The following is a 19,479-nucleotide window of genomic DNA, read 5'->3' as shown; positions in this document are numbered from 1 at the left end:
CATTTGCAGATAATAATAAAACGGTGTCCAAGTACTAAGCAATCCATAGGCATGTGTTCCGTATATAGTCGTACGTGCTCGCAATGAAAAACTTGGACAACATCTTTTGTCCTACCAGCCGGTGGCATCCGGGCCTCTAGGGAATCTACCGGAAATTAAGGTACTCCTTTTAATAGAGTACCAGAGCAAAGCATTAACACTCCGTGAACACATGTGATCCTCACATCACTACCTTCCCCTCCGGTTGTCCCAATTTCTGTCACTTTGGGGCCTCGGGTTCCGGACAGCGACATGTGTATACAACTTGCAGGTAAGATCATAAAACAATGAATATCATCATGAAACAATAACATGTTCAGATCTGAGATCATGGCACTCGGGCCCTAGTGACAAGCATTAAGCATAACAAGTTGCAACAATATCATCAAAGTACCAATTACGGACACTAGGCACTATGCCCTAACAATCTTATGCTATTACATGACCAATCTCATCCAATCCCTACCATCCCCTTCAGCCTACAGCGGGGGAATTACTCACACATGGATGGGGGAAACATGGCTGGTCGATGGAGAGGCGTTGGTGGTGATGATGGCGATGATCTCCTCCAATTCCCCGTCCCGGCGGAGTGCCAGAACGGAGTTTCTGGTCCCGAGATGGAGTTTCCCGATGGTGGTGGCGTATTGGATGATTTCTGGCGATTTCGACTTCTCCTCTCGCGTTTCTAGATCGAAACCCTTAAGTAGTCCAGAGGGGGGCGTCAGAGGCTGGCCGAGGGGGCCACACAGTAGGGCGGCGTGCCCCCCCTCCAGGCCGCGCCGGCCTAGTGTGTGGGGGCCCTGGGCCTCCCCCAGGCCTGCCCTTCTGGCTCCGTGAATCTTCTAGAAAAATAAGCCCTTCGACATAAATTCCGGGGATTTTCCTGAAAGTTGAATTTCTGCACAAAAACGAGACACCAGGGCAATTCTGCTGAAAACAGCGTTAGTCCGTGTTAGTTGTATCCAAAATACACAAATTAGAGGCAAAACAATAGCAAAAGTGTTCGGGAAAGTAGATACGTTTTGGACGTATCAGTACCTTTATCAATATTTGTGGACTTAGGTACCTATCAAGTATTAGAGTTGATGTAAAAAAATACTAAAGACAAAAGAGAAATCTTTATTATCATTCGACACAATATCCCATGAGTAAAAGAGATGCACTTGATGCAACAAGACTAGGTCTCAGACCTTAGCCCATGAGGACTACTCACACATGATTAGAACAACAGTTATAAGCATAGTATTGGAAATCTCGAACTGATGAAGAAGAGATAGTTTTACAATGTCACAAATCGCGATGGAATCAATATTACAAAGTACATGATAGGGGATATGGTGATGGTGATGGTGATGATGGATGTGGTGGTGGAGTCGATGGCGGCCGCAGAGATTTGGTGGAGATGATATCTTACTGGTGGTAACTGAAGGAGGTTTTCGTGGTCTTCTCTCTCTCAAACACTATGGGTGCCTTCACATTAAATACTTGGTTTGACAAGGCGGTGCCACCGACAAGACATGCATTCATCCCCTATGGGAGGGGATGACCATACCGATGCTTATTAAAGTGCTTATTTGATGTCATCAAGGCCTGGTTGACTTGGGATAACCTCAAGTTTTGATTCTTCATTAATTTCCCTTGGTTTACTCCTTAAAGTGTCCATTCCTGCGGAAAATAAAATAACAAGGGGACTTGCACATCTTTGCAATGATTAGCGATTAGTGGAAGGTCTAGAGAGATATATCCATCATAATGGTGAAAGATATCCGGTTTAAACAAAGATAAATATGAGTGATTTTACCATTCATCAACATCCCCTAGTTTAACCTTGATTGTCCACATGCAAGAAACAAAGATCGTAAGAAAATCGGAGTTTAAACCGAAATAATGAAAAGGCACATTCACTTATAACTTATAGTAGCTCACACTTCTTCCCCTGAAAGCTTATCATAGATAGAGTAGCGACAAAATACTATACAAGTTTCTTTATGCCAGGACAACTGCAATAAAGTTTTCATTAATAAGGACGATCAGTTGAGTGGATGGTATTCTAGCTTTCTGTAAACAACACTTGCTTGCCAAGGATTGATTATAATTCAAAAAGTTCAATAATTAAGAGTGGGAGGGTATGTCAAACAAATATAACATTAGAGTATCTAATTTTAAATGCCCTGAAGGAGATATGCCCAAGAGGCAATAATAAAAGTGGTTATTATATATCTTTATGTTTATGATAAATGTTTATATGTCATGCTATAATTGTATTAACCGAAACATTAGTACATGTGTGATATGTAAACAACAAAGAGTCCCTAGTATGCCTCTTAACTAGCTTGTTGATTAATGGATGATTAGTTTCATAATCATGAACATTGGATGTTATTAATAACAAGGTTATATCATTGTATGAATGATGTAATGGACACACCCAATTAAGCGTAGCATAAGATCACGTCATTAAGTTATTTGCTATAAGCTTTTGATACATAGTTACCTAGTCCTTATGACCATGAGATCATGTAAATCACTTATACCGGAAAGGTACTTTGATTACACCAAACGCCACTGCGTAAATAGGTGGTTATAAAGGTGGGATTAAGTATCCGGAAAGTATGAGTTGAGGCATATGGATCAACAGTGGGATTTGTCCATCCCGATGACGGATAGATATACTCTGGGCCCTCTCGGTGGAATGTCGTCTAATGTCTTGCAAGCATATGAATAAGTTCATAAGAGACCACATACCACGGTACGAGTAAAGAGTACTTGTCAAGAAACGAGGTTGAACAAGGTATAGTGTGATACCGATGATCAAACCTCGGACAAGTAAAATATCGCGTGACAAAGGGAATTGGTATCGTATGTGAATGGTTCATTCGATCACTAAAGTCATCGTTGAATATGTGGGAGCCATTATGGATCTCCAGATCCCGCTATTGGTTATTGGTCGGAGTGAGTACTCAACCATGTCCGCATAGTTCACGAACCGTAGGGTGACACACTTAAATTTGGATGTTGAAATGGTAGAACTTGAATATGGAATGGAGTTCGAATATTTGTTCGGAGTCCCGGATGAGATCCCGGACATCACGAGGAGTTCCGGAATGGTCCGGAGAATAAGATTCATATAGGAAGTCATTTGATGTGATTTAAAATGATCCGGAAGGTTCTATGGAAGGTTCTAGAAGGTTCTAGAAAAGTCCGGAAGAAACCACCAAGGAAGGTGGAGTCCCGGAGGGACTCCACCTCCATGGCCGGCCAAACCTAGAGGGGGAGGAGTCCCAAGTGGACTCCCCCTATGGGGACCGGCCACCCCCCCACATGGAAGGGGGGAATCCCACCCCAAGTGGGATTCCCACCTTGGGTAGGTTTCCCTATCACATGGAAGGTTTTGGGTTCGGGTCTTATTCGGAGACTTGTAGTCCAACACTTGGAGCTTCCACCTATATAATGAGGGGCCAAGGGGAGGGGCCGACCACCCAAGAACCACCAAGGTGGCCGCACCCCTTAGTGGCCGGCGCCCCCCTCTCCCAAACCCTAGCGGCCTCTCTCCTCCACCACATCCCGCACGCTTAGCGAAGCTCCGCCGGATTTCTCCACCACCACCGACACCACGCCGTCGTGCTGTCGGATTCAAGAGGAGCTACTACTTCCGCTGCCCGCTGGAACGGGAGGTGGACGTCGTCTTCATCAACAACCGAACGTGTGACCGAGTACGGAGGTGCTGCCCGTTCGTGGCGTCGTGATCAAGATCTTCTACGCGGTTTTGCAAGCGGCAAGTGAACGTCTACCGCAGCAACAAGAGCCTCATCTTGTAGGCTTTGGAATCTCTTCAAGGGTGAGACTCGATAATCCCCTCGTTGCTACCGTCTTCTAGATTGCATCTTGGCTTGGATTGCGTGTTCGCGGTAGGAAAATTTTTGTTTTCTATGCAACGTTATCCTACAGTGGTATCAGAGCCGTGTCTATGCATAGATGGTTGCACGAGTAGAACACAATGGTTTTGTGGGCGTTGATGCTCTTGTTATCTTTAGTTTGAGTACTTTGCATCTTTGTGGCATAGTGGGATGAAGCGGCTCGGACTAACTTTACATGACCGCGTTCATGAGACTTGTTCCTCGTTCGACATGCAACTTGTATTGCATAAGAGGCTTTGCGGGTGTCTGTCTCTCCTACTATAGTGAAGATTCAATTTACTCTTCTATTGAAAACATTAGTATCAACGTTGTGGTTCATGTTCGTAGGTAGATTAGATCTCTCTCGAAAACCCTAAACCACGTAAAATATGCAAACCAAATTAGAGACGTCTAACTTGTTTTTGCAGGGTTTGGTGATGTGATATGGCCATAATGTGATGATGAATATGTATGAGATGATCATTATTGTATTGTGGCAACCGGCAGGAGCCTTATGGTTGTCTTTAAATTTCATGTTGAGTAGTATTTCAAAGTAGTTGTAATAGTTGCTACATGGAGGACAATCATGAAGACGGCGCCATTGACCTTGACGCTACGCCGACGATGATGGAGATCATGCCCGAAGATGATGGAGATCATGTCCGTGCTTTGGAGATGAAGATCAAAGGCGCAAAGACAAAAGGGCCATATCATATCACATATGAACTGCATGTGATGTTAATCCTTTTATGCATCTTATTTTGCTTAGATCGCGACGGTAGCATTATAAGATGATCCCTCACTAAAATCTCAAGATAATAAAGTGTTCATCCTTAGTAGCACCGTTGCCAAGACTTGTCGTTTCGAAGCATCTCGTGATGATCGGGTGTGATAGAATCAACAAGTGCATACAACGGGTGCAAGACAGTTTTGCACATGTGGATACTAAGGTGGCCTTGACGAGCCTAGCATGTACAGACATGGTCTCGGAACACGTGATACCGAAAGGTAGAGCATGAATCATATGGTTGATATGATGAACACTTTGAGTGTTCGCCATTGAAATCACACCTTGTCTCGTGATGATCGGACTTAGGTGCGGTGGTTTTGGTTCGTGTGATCACTAAGACAATGCGATGGATATTGTTTTGAGTGGGAGTTCACCTAGATTTTTAATTATGTTGAATTAAAATTTGAACTCAATTTGTCATAAACTTAGTCTAAAATTTTGCAAATATATGTTGTAGAGATGGCGTCCCCAATCAATTTTAACCAGTTCCTAGAGAAAGAAAAACTTAAGAGCAACGGTAGCAACTTCACCGACTGGTTCCGTCATGTGATGATCTTCCTCTCTGGCGGAAATCTGCAATATGTGCTTGATGCACCGCTAGGTGACCCTCCTGCAGAAACTGAAACCGATGAAGTAAAAGCTTTTTACGAGACTCGGAAAACTCGGTACTCTCAAGTTCAGTGTGCCATCCTGTGCAGTCTGGAATCCGATCTTCAAAAATGTTTTGAGCACCACGATCCTCATGAGTTGATGAAAGAGCTGAAAGCTATTTTTGAGACTCATGCGGCCGTGGAATGCTATGAAGCATCGAAACATTTCTTCAGCTGTATGATGGAAGAAGGCAGCTCCGTTAGTGAGCACATGCTCGCCATGACCGGGCATGCGAAGAAACTCAGTGACTTGGGAATAGTGATTCCTAACAGACTGGGGATTAATCGTGTCCTTCAATCACTGCCACCAAGTTACAAGAACTTTGTGATGAACTACAATATGCAGAACATGAACAAGGAGTTACCTGAACTTTTTGGCATGCTAAAAGCTGCTGAGATTGAGATCAAGAAAGAGCACCAAGTGTTGATGGTCAACAAGACCACCAGTTTCAAGAAACAGGGCAAGTCTAAGGGAAAATTCAAGAAGGGTGGCAAGAAAGCTGCCACGCCTCCTATGAAACCTAAGAACGGCCCTAAGCCTGATGCTTGAGTGCTATTATCGCAAGGAGAAGGGACACTGGAAGCGTAATTGCTCCAAGTATCTCGGCTGATCCGAAGAGCGGCCTTGTCAAGAAGAAGAAAGAAGGGATATCTGTTATACATGTTATAGATGTTTATCTCACTGGTTCTCGTTCTAGTACCTGGGTATTCGATACTGGTTCGGTTGCTCATATTTGTAACTCGAAACAGGAACTAAAGAATAAACGAAGACTACTGAAAGATGAAGTGACGATGCGCGTTGGAAACGGATCCAAAGTCGATGTGATCGCTGTCGGCACACTTCCTCTACATCTACCTTCGGGATTAGTTTTAAGCCTAAATAATTGTTATTTTGTACCCGCGTTGAGCATGAACATTATATCTGGATCTTGTTTAATGCAAGACGATTATTCATTCAAGTCTGAGAATAATGGTTGTTCTATTTTTATGAATAATATCTTTTATGGTCGAGCACCAGAAAAGAATGGCTTATTTCTGTTAGATCTCGATAGTAGTGATACGCATATACATAACATTGATGCTAAGCGAATTAAATTGAATGATAATTCTACTTATATGTGGCACTCGCTGCCTTGGTCATATTGGAGTGAAACGCATGAAGAAACTCCATACCGATGGATTACTTGAATCACTTGACTTTGAGTCACTTGATAGATGCGAAGCATGTCTAATGGGAAAAATGACTAAGACTCCATTTTCTGGTATGATGGAGCGAGCTACTGACTTATTGGAAATCATACATACCGATGTGTGCGGACCAATGAGTGTAGCATCGCGCGGTGGTTATCGTTATGTTCTAACCTTCACAGATGATCTGAGTAGATATGGGTATATCTATTTCATGAAACATAAATCCGAAACTTTCGAGAAGTTTAAGGAATTCCAAAGTGAAGTAGAAAATCAACGTAACAAGAAGATTAAATTTCTACGATCTGATCGTGGAGGTGAATATCTGAGTTATGAGTTTGGTATGCATTTAAAGAAATGCGGAATACTTTCACAATTGACACCGCCGGGAAAACTGAAAGGACACGGATGTCGCCTAGAGGGGGGGTGAATAGGCGGTTTAAAACTTTTACGAGATGGGCTTAACAAATGCGGAATAAAACTAGCGTTTACTTTGTCAAGCCCAAAGCCTATATACTATGGTTCACCTATGTGCACCAACAACTTATTCTAAGCAAAGGTTCACCTATGTGCAACTTATGCTAAGCAATACAAGCAACTTATGTGATAGCAAGATATATATGTAACTTCAAGCATGATGGCTATCACAAGGTAAAGTGCATAAGTAAAGAGCTCGGGTATAGAGATAACCGAGGCACGCGGGAGACGAAGATTTATCCCGAAGTTCACACTCTTGCGAGTGCTAATCTCCGTTGGAGAGGTGCGGTGGCTTAGTGCTCCCGAACACCACAAGAGGCTCACCTTGAGGTGTGGTTGCTCGATGCACACCAACGCCACAAAGGCCTCACCCCAAGATGCGGTACTAACACCACACACCGAACGCCACGAAGGCGCCTCACCTAAATCTCCGGTGACCCTCGCCACAAAGGCCTAGGTCACGGTTCCACTAAGGGATTTTCTTCGAGGCGGAAACCGGGCCTTACACAAATATTGGGGCACACATCCACAACTTAATTGGAGGCTCCCAATAAACCGCCACAAAGGCCTAGAATCCGTCTAGGGTTCCAAGAACCCAAGAGTAACAACCTTCTTGCTTTCACCACCACGAATCACCGTGGAGAACTCAAACCGATGCACCAAATGCAATGGCAAGAACACCACAAAGATGCTCAAGTCCTTCTCTCTCAAATTCCAACAAAGCTACAAAAGCTATTGGGGGAATAAGAGAAGAAGAACAAAGGAATTCACAAAGAACACCAAGATCAAGATCTAGAGAGTTCCACTCACAAAGAGATGGATTTGATTGGTAGAAATGTAGATCTAGATCTCCTCTCTCTTTTCCCTCAAATGGGGGCAAGAATCATGGAGGGATTGAGAGATAGAGCAAGCTTCTCTAGTTCAACAATGGAGGAGAGAGAGAGTGAGAGAAGCTACAGCCCAAAGAGGAAGAAGGGGGGTATTTATACCCCCCAAGAAAATCGAGCCGTTGGGCAAAAAACAGGGCCGGATAATCCGGCCTAAGTAAGGGCCGGATTATCCGGGGGGCGGATTATCCGGCCTCAGGGACAAAACCTGGTCAAAATCCGGCCAAAAATCCGGCCCCTGTCCTGAGCTGCTTTTCTTCAGGTCCTTAGCCGATTTCGGGGGGTCCGGATATTTCCGAAATATCCGGCCCGGATAATCCGGCCCGGATATTTCCGAAAAATCCGGCCTGGCAAACTGCAGAAACACCAAAACTAAAACGGGCATAACTTTAGCATCCGGACTCCGATTTTGATGATCTTGGGCTTGTTTTGAAGCTAGGAACAAGCTCTACAAGATCATGCAGGAAACCATCATAGTCCAACAAGGGAGGATAGAAACAAATGATGAAAGGTTTGACCTATCTAAAAAAGACATACCGGTAAAACCTCCAATCTCGAAAATGTAACAAGTTGACCGTGCAAAAACCATTCTTCACTCGAGAGCCCTCTTGATAGTACGGCAACTAAACTATAAACCGGTCTCCAACTACACTATGAGACCGGTGAGAAAGAAACCCTATCAAGAGCAAACCTTATACTTGCGCATTCCACTTGAGCTCGATGACGACGATCTTGACCTCAACAAGATGGAACGCCTTTCTTGCTTGTGCTTGCTTGACGAAGTCTTGTGGATTGCTCCCCCATAATCCACCATGGAAGAGCTTCTTCTTCGGCGCATCTTCACATAACCATGACCACCATGTGGATTGCTCCCCCATAATCCACCATGGGAGAGCTTCTTCTTCGGTGCATCTTCACATATCCATGAACACCATATGGATGGCAAGACTCAAGCAAAGGATCTCTTCGAGATGGCTCATCTTGAACTTGCACTCCATTTCTCCATGGCAAGCTTCAAGCTTATGAACTCTTCGAGTTGGCTCATCTTGAACTTGCACTTCATTCTTCATTCTTCATCATATTGATTTCTTGAAGTAACTTGAGGGCTCACTTCATCTTCATCTTCAAGACATACTTGACACTTGATATCCTTCATCAATTTCTTCTTATTGCAACTTGAAGCCAACAAATGGTTCAAGAGTTGCCTATGGACAACTCCTACAAATATAACTCAATGCAAACATTATTCCATAGGGATTGTCATTAATTACCAAAACCACACATGGGGGCTCCATGCACTTTCAATCTCCCCCATTTTGGTAATTGATGACAATCTCTTTGAGAGGGTTTATATAAGGAATTTAAGTAACAATAAGTTGAATATATAGAGGAAACTCCCCCATAATATATGCATGCGTGAATGATCTTGACTTTCATTGCATATATTGGCATTCAAAGCCTAGTGGATTTTCCTCTAAATATTCAACTATGCAAAGCAACAAGATGCAATGCAATAAAGGCACATGCTTAAGCACAAAGCAAAGACATAACCAAATTCCCTTAAACCCTCCAAACTTCTCCCCCATTGGCACCAATTGCCGAAATGGGTGAAAAATTTAGAAGGTCAATATAGTGAGAGTTCCTCCATAGCGTGTGCATTTCTCATAATTTGAGTGGAATCAAATGCACATATCCAATGACGAATATTTGGAAGGAATCACACTATAGGTAGGGTCAAAGATTGCAAAAAGATAACAAAGTCAAGAAGCTTCAACAAATGAAGCAAGCAACCAAATGAACCACAAAGAAGATACCAATAGAAAGATAGATATTATGATAAGATCAAGAAGATTGCTCTAAGTAATATGAGGAAGCTCCCCAAGGTTTGTGCACAAAACAAAATTTTGCATTTGAATACAATATGCATAACATGGAATCCTCACTTCCTCATTATCATTTAAAACACAAACATTTTTAATAGATCATAGATAGAAAAATAAGCTTAACACTTGCAACAAACAAATGGTTGAGCAACAAGTAAGAGGCATCATAATAAAAGGCTCAACCAAGAGGATATGTGAAAGGCATGATAAAGCATATTATAAGACTATTACAAGGATGAGCAAAAAGCATCATCATAGTCTTCAATGAATTATATTGCTTAGCATGACCAATCAACACGCAATAAATAAATAAGATATCAAAAAGGAGATGTATCATCTCTTATGTGTATAAGTTTCTCTAAGTGGGGAATATCACAAAGATATTTATCCACAAAGAAACATGCACACACAAAATAGATACGCAAGAAAAATAGTATGATATCCAAGACGAAGTCATGCAATATACCAATAAGAATTTTTGCTTAATAGCATGGCCAAAGGCTCAATTTTATCTTATTGTACATTCATGAACTTCAACCACAAACAACTAAAATACATCACAAATATCAACAAGGGATAGAAGATAGTTGGGATGCAAGTATCACAAACGGGGATACCAAAAGAAGTAACTAAATTTGCACTTTCATCTATATTGCACATGTGAGAGCCTTGAGGAATTGATATGCAACAAAATTGCTAGATAGGCATAGTTGGGATGGATGAATCATGAGCATGATTTAAAATACTTCCCAACAAATGCACTCATCTCAAATTACTCACATTCACAATAAAGAGGTTTCATTAAGACTTTTGCAAGAAGCACAACATTTGCAAATCAAGAGATTCATGCCAAGATGCAACCATAAGGTTGGATACAAGAAAAGTATGCATGAGAAGATACTTGTTACCAAGATAGCATTGGTGTGGATGTAGTAGATATGTGTTCGTTGACCATCCTAGCTTGCCTCAAGTTACCATTGAGTCACCACTTCTTTCCAAGAGTGAGACAAGCATTCAATGCATATCCATTGTACCTAACACAAAGGTAAGTACAAAATGGTCCCCAAACTAATTGGGTCCTAAGTAGTTAGACACACTACAACATATAGGACAAACTCCACAAATCTATGTGCATATAGATATGAAATTGAATTTCATGCACATCTTAGCCAAATTAGGATTTGATGGAGTTTACCCTATATATTGGATCAAAGAAAGTGACACATGCCATAAGATATACATATATTAAATATGCATGCACAATACTTTCAAGGACCAAAGGAAGATACAATTTGGACAAAACACCAAATAAATCAAGAGACAATGGTTGCCCAAATTATATCAAAGAATCAAATCAACACAAGATTGACTCCAAAGACTTATCTCATTATAAGAAGCTAATTAATCCTAAGCACAAAGGAATGAGATAACCAACTACCAAGAGAGCAAGGTTCCAACAAATAAACCAAACCCTCGACACTTTTTATGATGGCACAAAGTACCAAAAAGAAAATTTATGTCTCCCAAAACCAAATTTTGATAATGCTCAAGAGATATCAAGCATTCTAACAAATATATGAGAGCTCCCCCAAGATTAGTGCATTATCTAGGATTTTGCATATGAATACAAAATGCACAAACTAGGATCATCACGCTACCTATATCTACAAAAATGCAAGAAAGTTTGAATAGACGAATTGGATTCATAAGATGCAAGGAAGACACATGGGAGTCAAAGCACAACAAATTCATGGCAATAAATAAGGCAATTTAAACACAAGAGCCAATGTAGATATGATCAATAAATATCTACCTCATAATGATTACCAATTGTCCTAGGACAAGAGGTATTAGGAAATATTTCCCGGTGGTAGTTTGTAAGTATACATAAGATCATATTTACAACGAATAAAGCATATGGTAAAAGATAAGAGTTAACCATCATGCAAGGCAATTAATAGTATTCATACCAACATGCAAAGCAATTAATAGTATTCATACCAACATGCAAAGCAATTAATAGTATGACTTGAAGCACATGGTTTTCCAAAAAAATGTATTGAGGGACACGTTGTGAAAAACCATGCCAAGAAAAACTTTCACAAATAAGATCCACAAAGATATTAGCAATGAAGCTATTTAAGCAAATTGGAACTTGTTTGAGCAAACATGTCACATAGGAGAGAGATAATTTACGGTATAAATTATATGTGACACAACCTCAAATGTTCACATTTTCTAGGCTTGTAATATGCACAAAGCTTATTACTCCCCCATAATGTGATAAGGAATTTATTTTCACAAGAGGCAAATAAGATCCAACTAGAGATATTAATGGACATTTAGAATTTGAATTTCTCATGAATATGACATACCACATAGAGACTAGATAATCTTGCAATATCAATTCTAAGTGACATTCCTCATGTACACACATTGTTAGGATCATGAAATTCCCAAAGGAATATCACTCCCCCAAAATGGGATAGTCCATTAATCGCTCATAAGAGTCATATAAGATACAACAAGATGCAAAGAGGCTCCAACACAAACACAAATACATGGTGTGCAACCCAACATGCATAGACTTGATTTCAAGCAAAACAATTAGGAAGCACAACATATACAAACACATGTTAGGAACAAAACTAACACATGCAAAGGGGCAAGTAACTTTCAATATAAATGAGTTGAGAACATGTTACCGCAAGGAGGAACATTGGATATATGATAGTAGCAAGATAATCAAAAGACTTGGCTTGATATAATATAAATGATGAAGATCCCTTAATTCTTCATGATGTAGCCAAGTCTCCAATGCCCTCCAACAAGCACCTATTGATCAAGTTTTGGATTGTTGGTCCCCAACTAAGTTGGGTCCTAAGAGGTTAGTCACAATAGGCTTGGCAACCCAAATGGTTCTTTTCTTGACACCACTTTGAGCACCAACATATTTGGCAAACACATTGCCACCCTCATCCTTACGAAGAGAATAAACATCATCAATGGAGATAGAGTTGGATGAGGTACCAATAGTGCAAGAAGAGGAGATGTGGCCCTTCTCACGGCATATGTAGCAAGTTCTTTTCTTCTCCTTCTTCTCACTAGATTTCTCCATAATGTGAGCATTGGCTTGATTCTTCTTGGGAAGTGGCATTTCTTAAACTTGAGGTTGAATATGAGTTTGAGCTTGAGGTCGCTTCCCTTTTTGCTTCTTCTTCAAAGGGCAAGATCTAACATGATGCCCTTCAATTTTGCACTTGAAGCAAACAATCTTGGCCGGGTCTTTGACTTGTACTTGGCCCTTCTTCTTATTGTTGTTCTTGGACTTGTTCTTGTTGTGGGAGTTGAATCCAAGTCCACTCTTGTCATTGGGGGATTGTTGCACACTCAACATCATGTCAAGTTTGCATTTCCCTTCATGACTCTTTACCAAGTCGTTCTTCAAAGAAGAGACTTGGGCCTTGAGCTCTTTGATTTCCTCTACATGGTTAGTAACAACACAAGTACTAGAGGAAGTAGAACCTTCATTGTTAGAGCAACAAGGCAAGGAAGATAATTCATCACAAGATTTAGCAATATTATGAGTGGATGAATTACTAGGACTAGCACATGGCAATATAACATTTTGAGTAGTAGTGCTAGTACCCACATGAGGCTCATAAGGTGTTGCCTTAGATATTATAGCCTCATGAGCTAACTTTAGCCTATCATGAGAGGCTAGAAGATCCTCATAGGAACTAGAAAGCTTTCCATAATTTGCTTCCAATTTCCCATAATTGCTAGTTAGCAATTTAAGTTGAGCCCTTAGCTCAACATTCTCCTTCAAGATAGATGCTTCGCAAGAAGTAGAGTTAGTAGTACAAGCATCATTATTAATAGAAATGGGAGAAGGCAAGTTGTCATGCACTTTTATATAAGAAGCTTTAAGTTGCTCATGCGACTCGGTGAGTTTGGTGAGCGCACTCTCAATAACCCTTGAGCCCTTTTTGAGTTGCTCAAAATCCTCAAGGAGTTTAGCATTAACAAACACAAGCTTATCATTTTTTAGCTTTAGTTCATTTGCCACCTCAAGAGCTTTATCATGGGTTTCCTTTTCTCTAGACAATTCTAGAGCAAAGGTTTCCTCAAGAGCTTCCTTGGTGGTTTGTTCTTCTTCAAGTTCATCCTTTAGAGATGCCACATCATTGGCGTACTCACGTTCAAGAGCACCCATTTTATCAATGGTGTTCTCATGCATCCAAATAAGTTTTTGGCTCTCAATAGCGGTAGTCAAGATTTCAAAGAAGTGAGTGCTAGCAATTTTATCTTTGCAAAGAACCTTGAATACACTCTTACCCTTATCGCGTAGAGAGACAACCCAATCCTCTTCTTCATATTCATCCTCATCCTTATCACCACGAGACATATTAGGTTCCATGGTAGGAGGTACCGTGGAACCCTTGGCCATAAGGCATACATGAGGACCGTGAGATAAAGATGAGGAGTTACTTGAGGCTCCTTTCAAGATCTTGTCTTGACCAATAGAATATTTGGTTTCCTCTACATTGTTAGACACACAACAACTAGAGGAAATAGAAGCATTTTTATCATGGCCACAAGATAAAGCAAGCATATCATCATTAGATTTATTCAAGCAACTTACACATGATATGCAAGGACTATCAACACAAGCATGTAAATCATTTCTAGTGCTAGATGTGTTTGAGTCCGTAGATGAAGCAGTGCAATGAGATAGAGATGAAGAATCATCAATAGTAAGCTCAACATCAAAATTGCAATTTTCATCACCACTCACCATATCATTACCTTGTGTCTTGACACACTTTGGTGAAGTGGATGAAGATGAGAACTCATCATGGCCGGAAGTGGAAGCAATACAATCATCCTCAATAATATTGGACACATCATATTTGTCTTGAAGCTTTGTCCATAATTCATGAGAGCTCCCAAAAGGCATGATTGACGAAGTAACTACATTGCTCACAACAATGGAAAACACATGAGAAGCAAGAGCATCGAGGCAAGAGTTTTTCTCCTCCTCAAGAGATAAAATTTGAGGATCCTTAGGCGAAGAAAAACCCATGCCAAGATATCGCTCCATGTCCGGGGACATTCCCCGTAAGATTTTAAGCACATAAATTTTCCATAGATCATAATTTGTGCCATCAAATATAAACAAGTTATTGTGTGCTAATCCCCTAACCGACATCTTTACTCTCAAGGTGGTGAAGCCTAAGAATGAGAGACCTTGCTCTGATACCAATTGAAAGGACACGGATGTCGCCTAGAGGGGGGGTGAATAGGCGGTTTAAAACTTTTACGAGATGGGCTTAACAAATGCGGAATAAAACTAGCGTTTACTTTGTCAAGCCCAAAGCCTATATACTATGGTTCACCTATGTGCACCAACAACTTATTCTAAGCAAAGGTTCACCTATGTGCACCAACAACTTATGCTAAGCAATACAAGCAACTTATGTGATAGCAAGATATATATGTAACTTCAAGCACGATGGCTATCACAAGGTAAAGTGCATAAGTAAAGAGCTCGGGTATAGAGATAACCGAGGCACGCGGGAGACGAAGATTTATCCCGAAGTTCACACTCTTGCGAGTGCTAATCTTCGTTGGAGAGGTGCGGTGGCTTAGTGCTCCCGAACGCCACAAGAGGCTCACCTTGAGGTGTGGTTGCTCGATGCACACCAACGCCACAAAGGCCTCACCCCAAGATGCGGTACTAACACCACACACCGAACGCCACGAAGGCGCCTCACCTAAATCTCCGGTGACCCTCGCCACAAAGGCCTAGGTCACGGTTCCACTAAGGGATTTCCTTCGAGGCGGAAACCGGGCCTTACACAAATATTGGGGCACACATCCACAACTTAATTGGAGGCTCCCAATAAACCGCCACAAAGGCCTAGAATCCGTCTAGGGTTCCAAGAACCCAAGAGTAACAACCTTCTTGCTTTCACCACCACGAATCACCGTGGAGAACTCAAACCGATGCACCAAATGCAATGGCAAGAACACCACAAAGATGCTCAAGTCCTTCTCTCTCAAATTCCAACAAAGCTACAAAAGCTATTGGGGGAATAAGAGAGGAAGAACAAAGGAATTCACAAAGAACACCAAGATCAAGATATAGAGAGTTCCACTCACAAAGAGATGGATTTGATTGGTATAAATGTAGATCTAGATCTCCTCTCTCTTTTCCCTCAAATGGGGGCAAGAATCATGGAGGGATTGAGAGATAGAGCAAGCTTCTCTAGTTCAACAATGGAGGAGAGAGAGAGTGAGAGAAGCTACAGCCCAAGGAGGAAGAAGGGGGGTATTTATACCCCCCAAGAAAATCGAGCCGTTGGGCAAAAAACAGGGCCGGATAATCCGGCCTAAGTAAGGGCCGGATTATCCGGGGGGCGGATTATCCGGCCTCAGGGACAAAACCTGGTCAAAATCCGGCCAAAAATCCGGCCCCTGTCCTGAGCTGCTTTTCTTCAGGTCCTTAGCCGATTTCGGGGGGGCCGGATATTTCCGAAATATCCGGCCCGGATAATCCGGCCCGGATATTTCCGAAAAATCCGGCCTGGCAAACTGCAGAAACACCAAAACTAAAACGGGCATAACTTTAGCATCCGGACTCCGATTTTGATGATCTTGGGCTTGTTTTGAAGCTAGGAACAAGCTCTACAAGATCATGCAGGAAACCATCATAGTCCAACAAGGGAGGATAGAAACAAATGATGAAAGGTTTGACCTATCTAAAAAAGACATACCGGTAAAACCTCGAATCTCGAAAATGTAACAAGTTGACCGTGCAAAAACCATTCTTCATGAACTAGAGCTTGTCATGAGAATAAGCACAAGCTCTAAATCATCACATGGATAAGATCCAAATAACAACCAAGAAATAAGATGAATCAAACTCGAAAACGCAACAAGTGATCTATGCGAAATCCGTTTTCGATGAACTAGAGCTTGTCATGAGAATAAGCACAAGCTCTAAAACATCACATGGATAAGGTCCAAATAACAACCAAGAAAGATGATGCAAGTATGCAAAGGTTTGAGCTCTCTCCGAACGATACGATCGAGTTACTCACTCGAGAGCCCTCTTGATAGTACGGCAACTAAACTATAAACCGGTCTCCAACTACACTATGAGACCGGTGAGAAAGAAACCCTATCAAGAGCAAACCTTATACTTGCGCATTCCACTTGAGCTCGATGACGACGATCTTGACCTCAACAAGATGGAACGCCTTTCTTGCTTGTGCTTGCTTGACGAAGTCTTGTGGATTGCTCCCCCATAATCCACCATGGAAGAGCTTCTTCTTCGGCGCATCTTCACATAACCATGACCACCATGTGGATTGCTCCCCCATAATCCACCATGGGAGAGCTTCTTCTTCGGCGCATCTTCACATATCCATGAACACCATATGGATGGCAAGACTCAAGCAAAGGATCTCTTCGAGATGGCTCATCTTGAACTTGCACTCCATTTCTCCATGGCAAGCTTCAAGCTTATGAACTCTTCGAGTTGGCTCATCTTGAACTTGCACTTCATTCTTCATTCTTCATCATATTGATTTCTTGAAGTAACTTGAGGGCTCACTTCATCTTCATCTTCAAGACATACTTGACACTTGATATCCTTCATCAATTTCTTCTTATTGCAACCTTGAAGCCAACAAATGGTTCAAGAGTTGCCTATGGACAACTCCTACAAATATAACTCAATGCAAACATTAGTCCATAGGGATTGTCATTAATTACCAAAACCACACATGGGGGCTCCATGCACTTTCAAACACCTCAACGAAACGGTGTGTCCGAACGTCGTAATCGAACTCTCTTAGATATGGTTCGTTCTATGATGTCTCTTACTGATTTGCCGTTATCATTTTGGAGTTATGCATTAGAGACAGCCGCATTCACTTTAAATAGAGCACCATCAAATTCCGTAGAAACGACACTGTATGAATTATGGTTTAATAAGAAACCTAAGCTGTCGTTCCTTAAAGTTTGGGGTTGTGAAGCCTATGTAAAGAAGTTACAACCGGACAAGCTAGAACCCAAAGCGGAGAAATGCGTCTTCATAGGATACCCTAAGGAAACTATAGGGTACACTTTCTATCACAAATCCGAAGGCAAAATATTTGTTGCTAAGAATGGAACCTTTCTTGAGAAAGAATTTTTCACTAAAGAAGTGACTGGAAGAAAAGTAGAACTCGATGAGATTGATGAATCTATACTCGTTGATCAGAGTAGCGCAGTACCGGAAGTTGTACCTGTACCGCCTACACCGGCAACAGAGGAAGCTAATGATAATGATCATGAAACTTCGAACGAGGAAACTACTGAACCTCGCAGATCGACAAGGGAACGTGCCACTCCTGATTGGTATGATCCTTGTCTAAATGTCAAGATTGTGGATAACAATGATGAGGACCCTGCGACGTATGAAGAAGCGATGATGAGCCCAGATTCCAACAAATGGCAAGAAGCCATGAAATCCGAAATGGGATCCATGTATGATAACAAAGTATGGACTTTGGTAGACTTACCTGATAGCCGAAAGGCTGTCGAGAATAAATGGATCTTCAAGAGAAAAACAGATGCTGATGGTAATATTACTGTCTATAAAGCTCGACTTGTCGCAAAGGGTTTCCGACAAATTCAAGGAGTTGACTACGATGAGACTTTCTCACCTGTAGCGAAGCTAAAATCTGTGAGGATTTTGTTAGCAATAGCTGCATTTTTCGATTATGAGATTTGGCAGATGGATGTCAAAACGGCGTTCCTTAATGGAGATATTGAGGAAGAGTTGTATATGGTACAACCCAAAGGTTTTGTCGATCCTAAAAATGCTGACAAAGTATGCAAACTTCAGCGTTCAATCTATGGACTGAAGCAAGCATCAAGAAGTTGGAACCGACGCTTTGATAAGGTGATCAAAGACTTCGGGTTTATACAGTGTCATGGAGAGGCCTGTATTTACAAGAAAGTGAGTGAGAGCTCTGTAGCATTCCTGATATTATATGTAGATGACATATTATTGATCGGGAATGATATAGAACTATTAAGCAGTGTAAAAGGTTATTTGAATAATAGTTTTTCAATGAAAGACCTTGGTGAAGCATCGTATATATTAGGCATCAAGATTTATAGAGATAGATCAAGACGCCTAATAGGGCTATCACAGAGTACATATCTGGACAAGATTCTAAAGAAGTTTAGAATGGACGAAAGTAAGAAAGGGTTCTTACCTATGTTACCAGGCAAGGTCTTGAGTAAGACTCAAGGACCGGCTACGGCAGAAGAAAGAGAAAGGATGAGTAATATCCCCTATGCCTCGGCGAGAGGATCTATCATGTATGCCATGCTATGTACTAGACCGGATATAGCACATCTTTGTTAGTTTGACTAGCAGATATCAAAGTGATCCAGGAATGGAACACTGGACAGCGGTCAAGAATATCCTGAAGTACTTGAAAAGAACTAAGGATATGTTTCTTTGTTATGGAGGTGACCAAGAGCTCGTTGTAAGTGGTTACACCGATGCAAGTTGGAACACTGATCCTGATGACTCTAAGTCACAGTCTGGGTACATGTTTATATTGAATGGTGCTGCAGTAAGCTGGGCAAGCTCGAAGCAGTGCA

This window comes from Lolium perenne, chromosome 2, assembly GCF_019359855.2.
Source record: "Lolium perenne isolate Kyuss_39 chromosome 2, Kyuss_2.0, whole genome shotgun sequence".
NCBI lineage: Eukaryota > Viridiplantae > Streptophyta > Magnoliopsida > Poales > Poaceae > Lolium > Lolium perenne.
Note: the sequence above shows the minus strand (reverse complement) of the source record.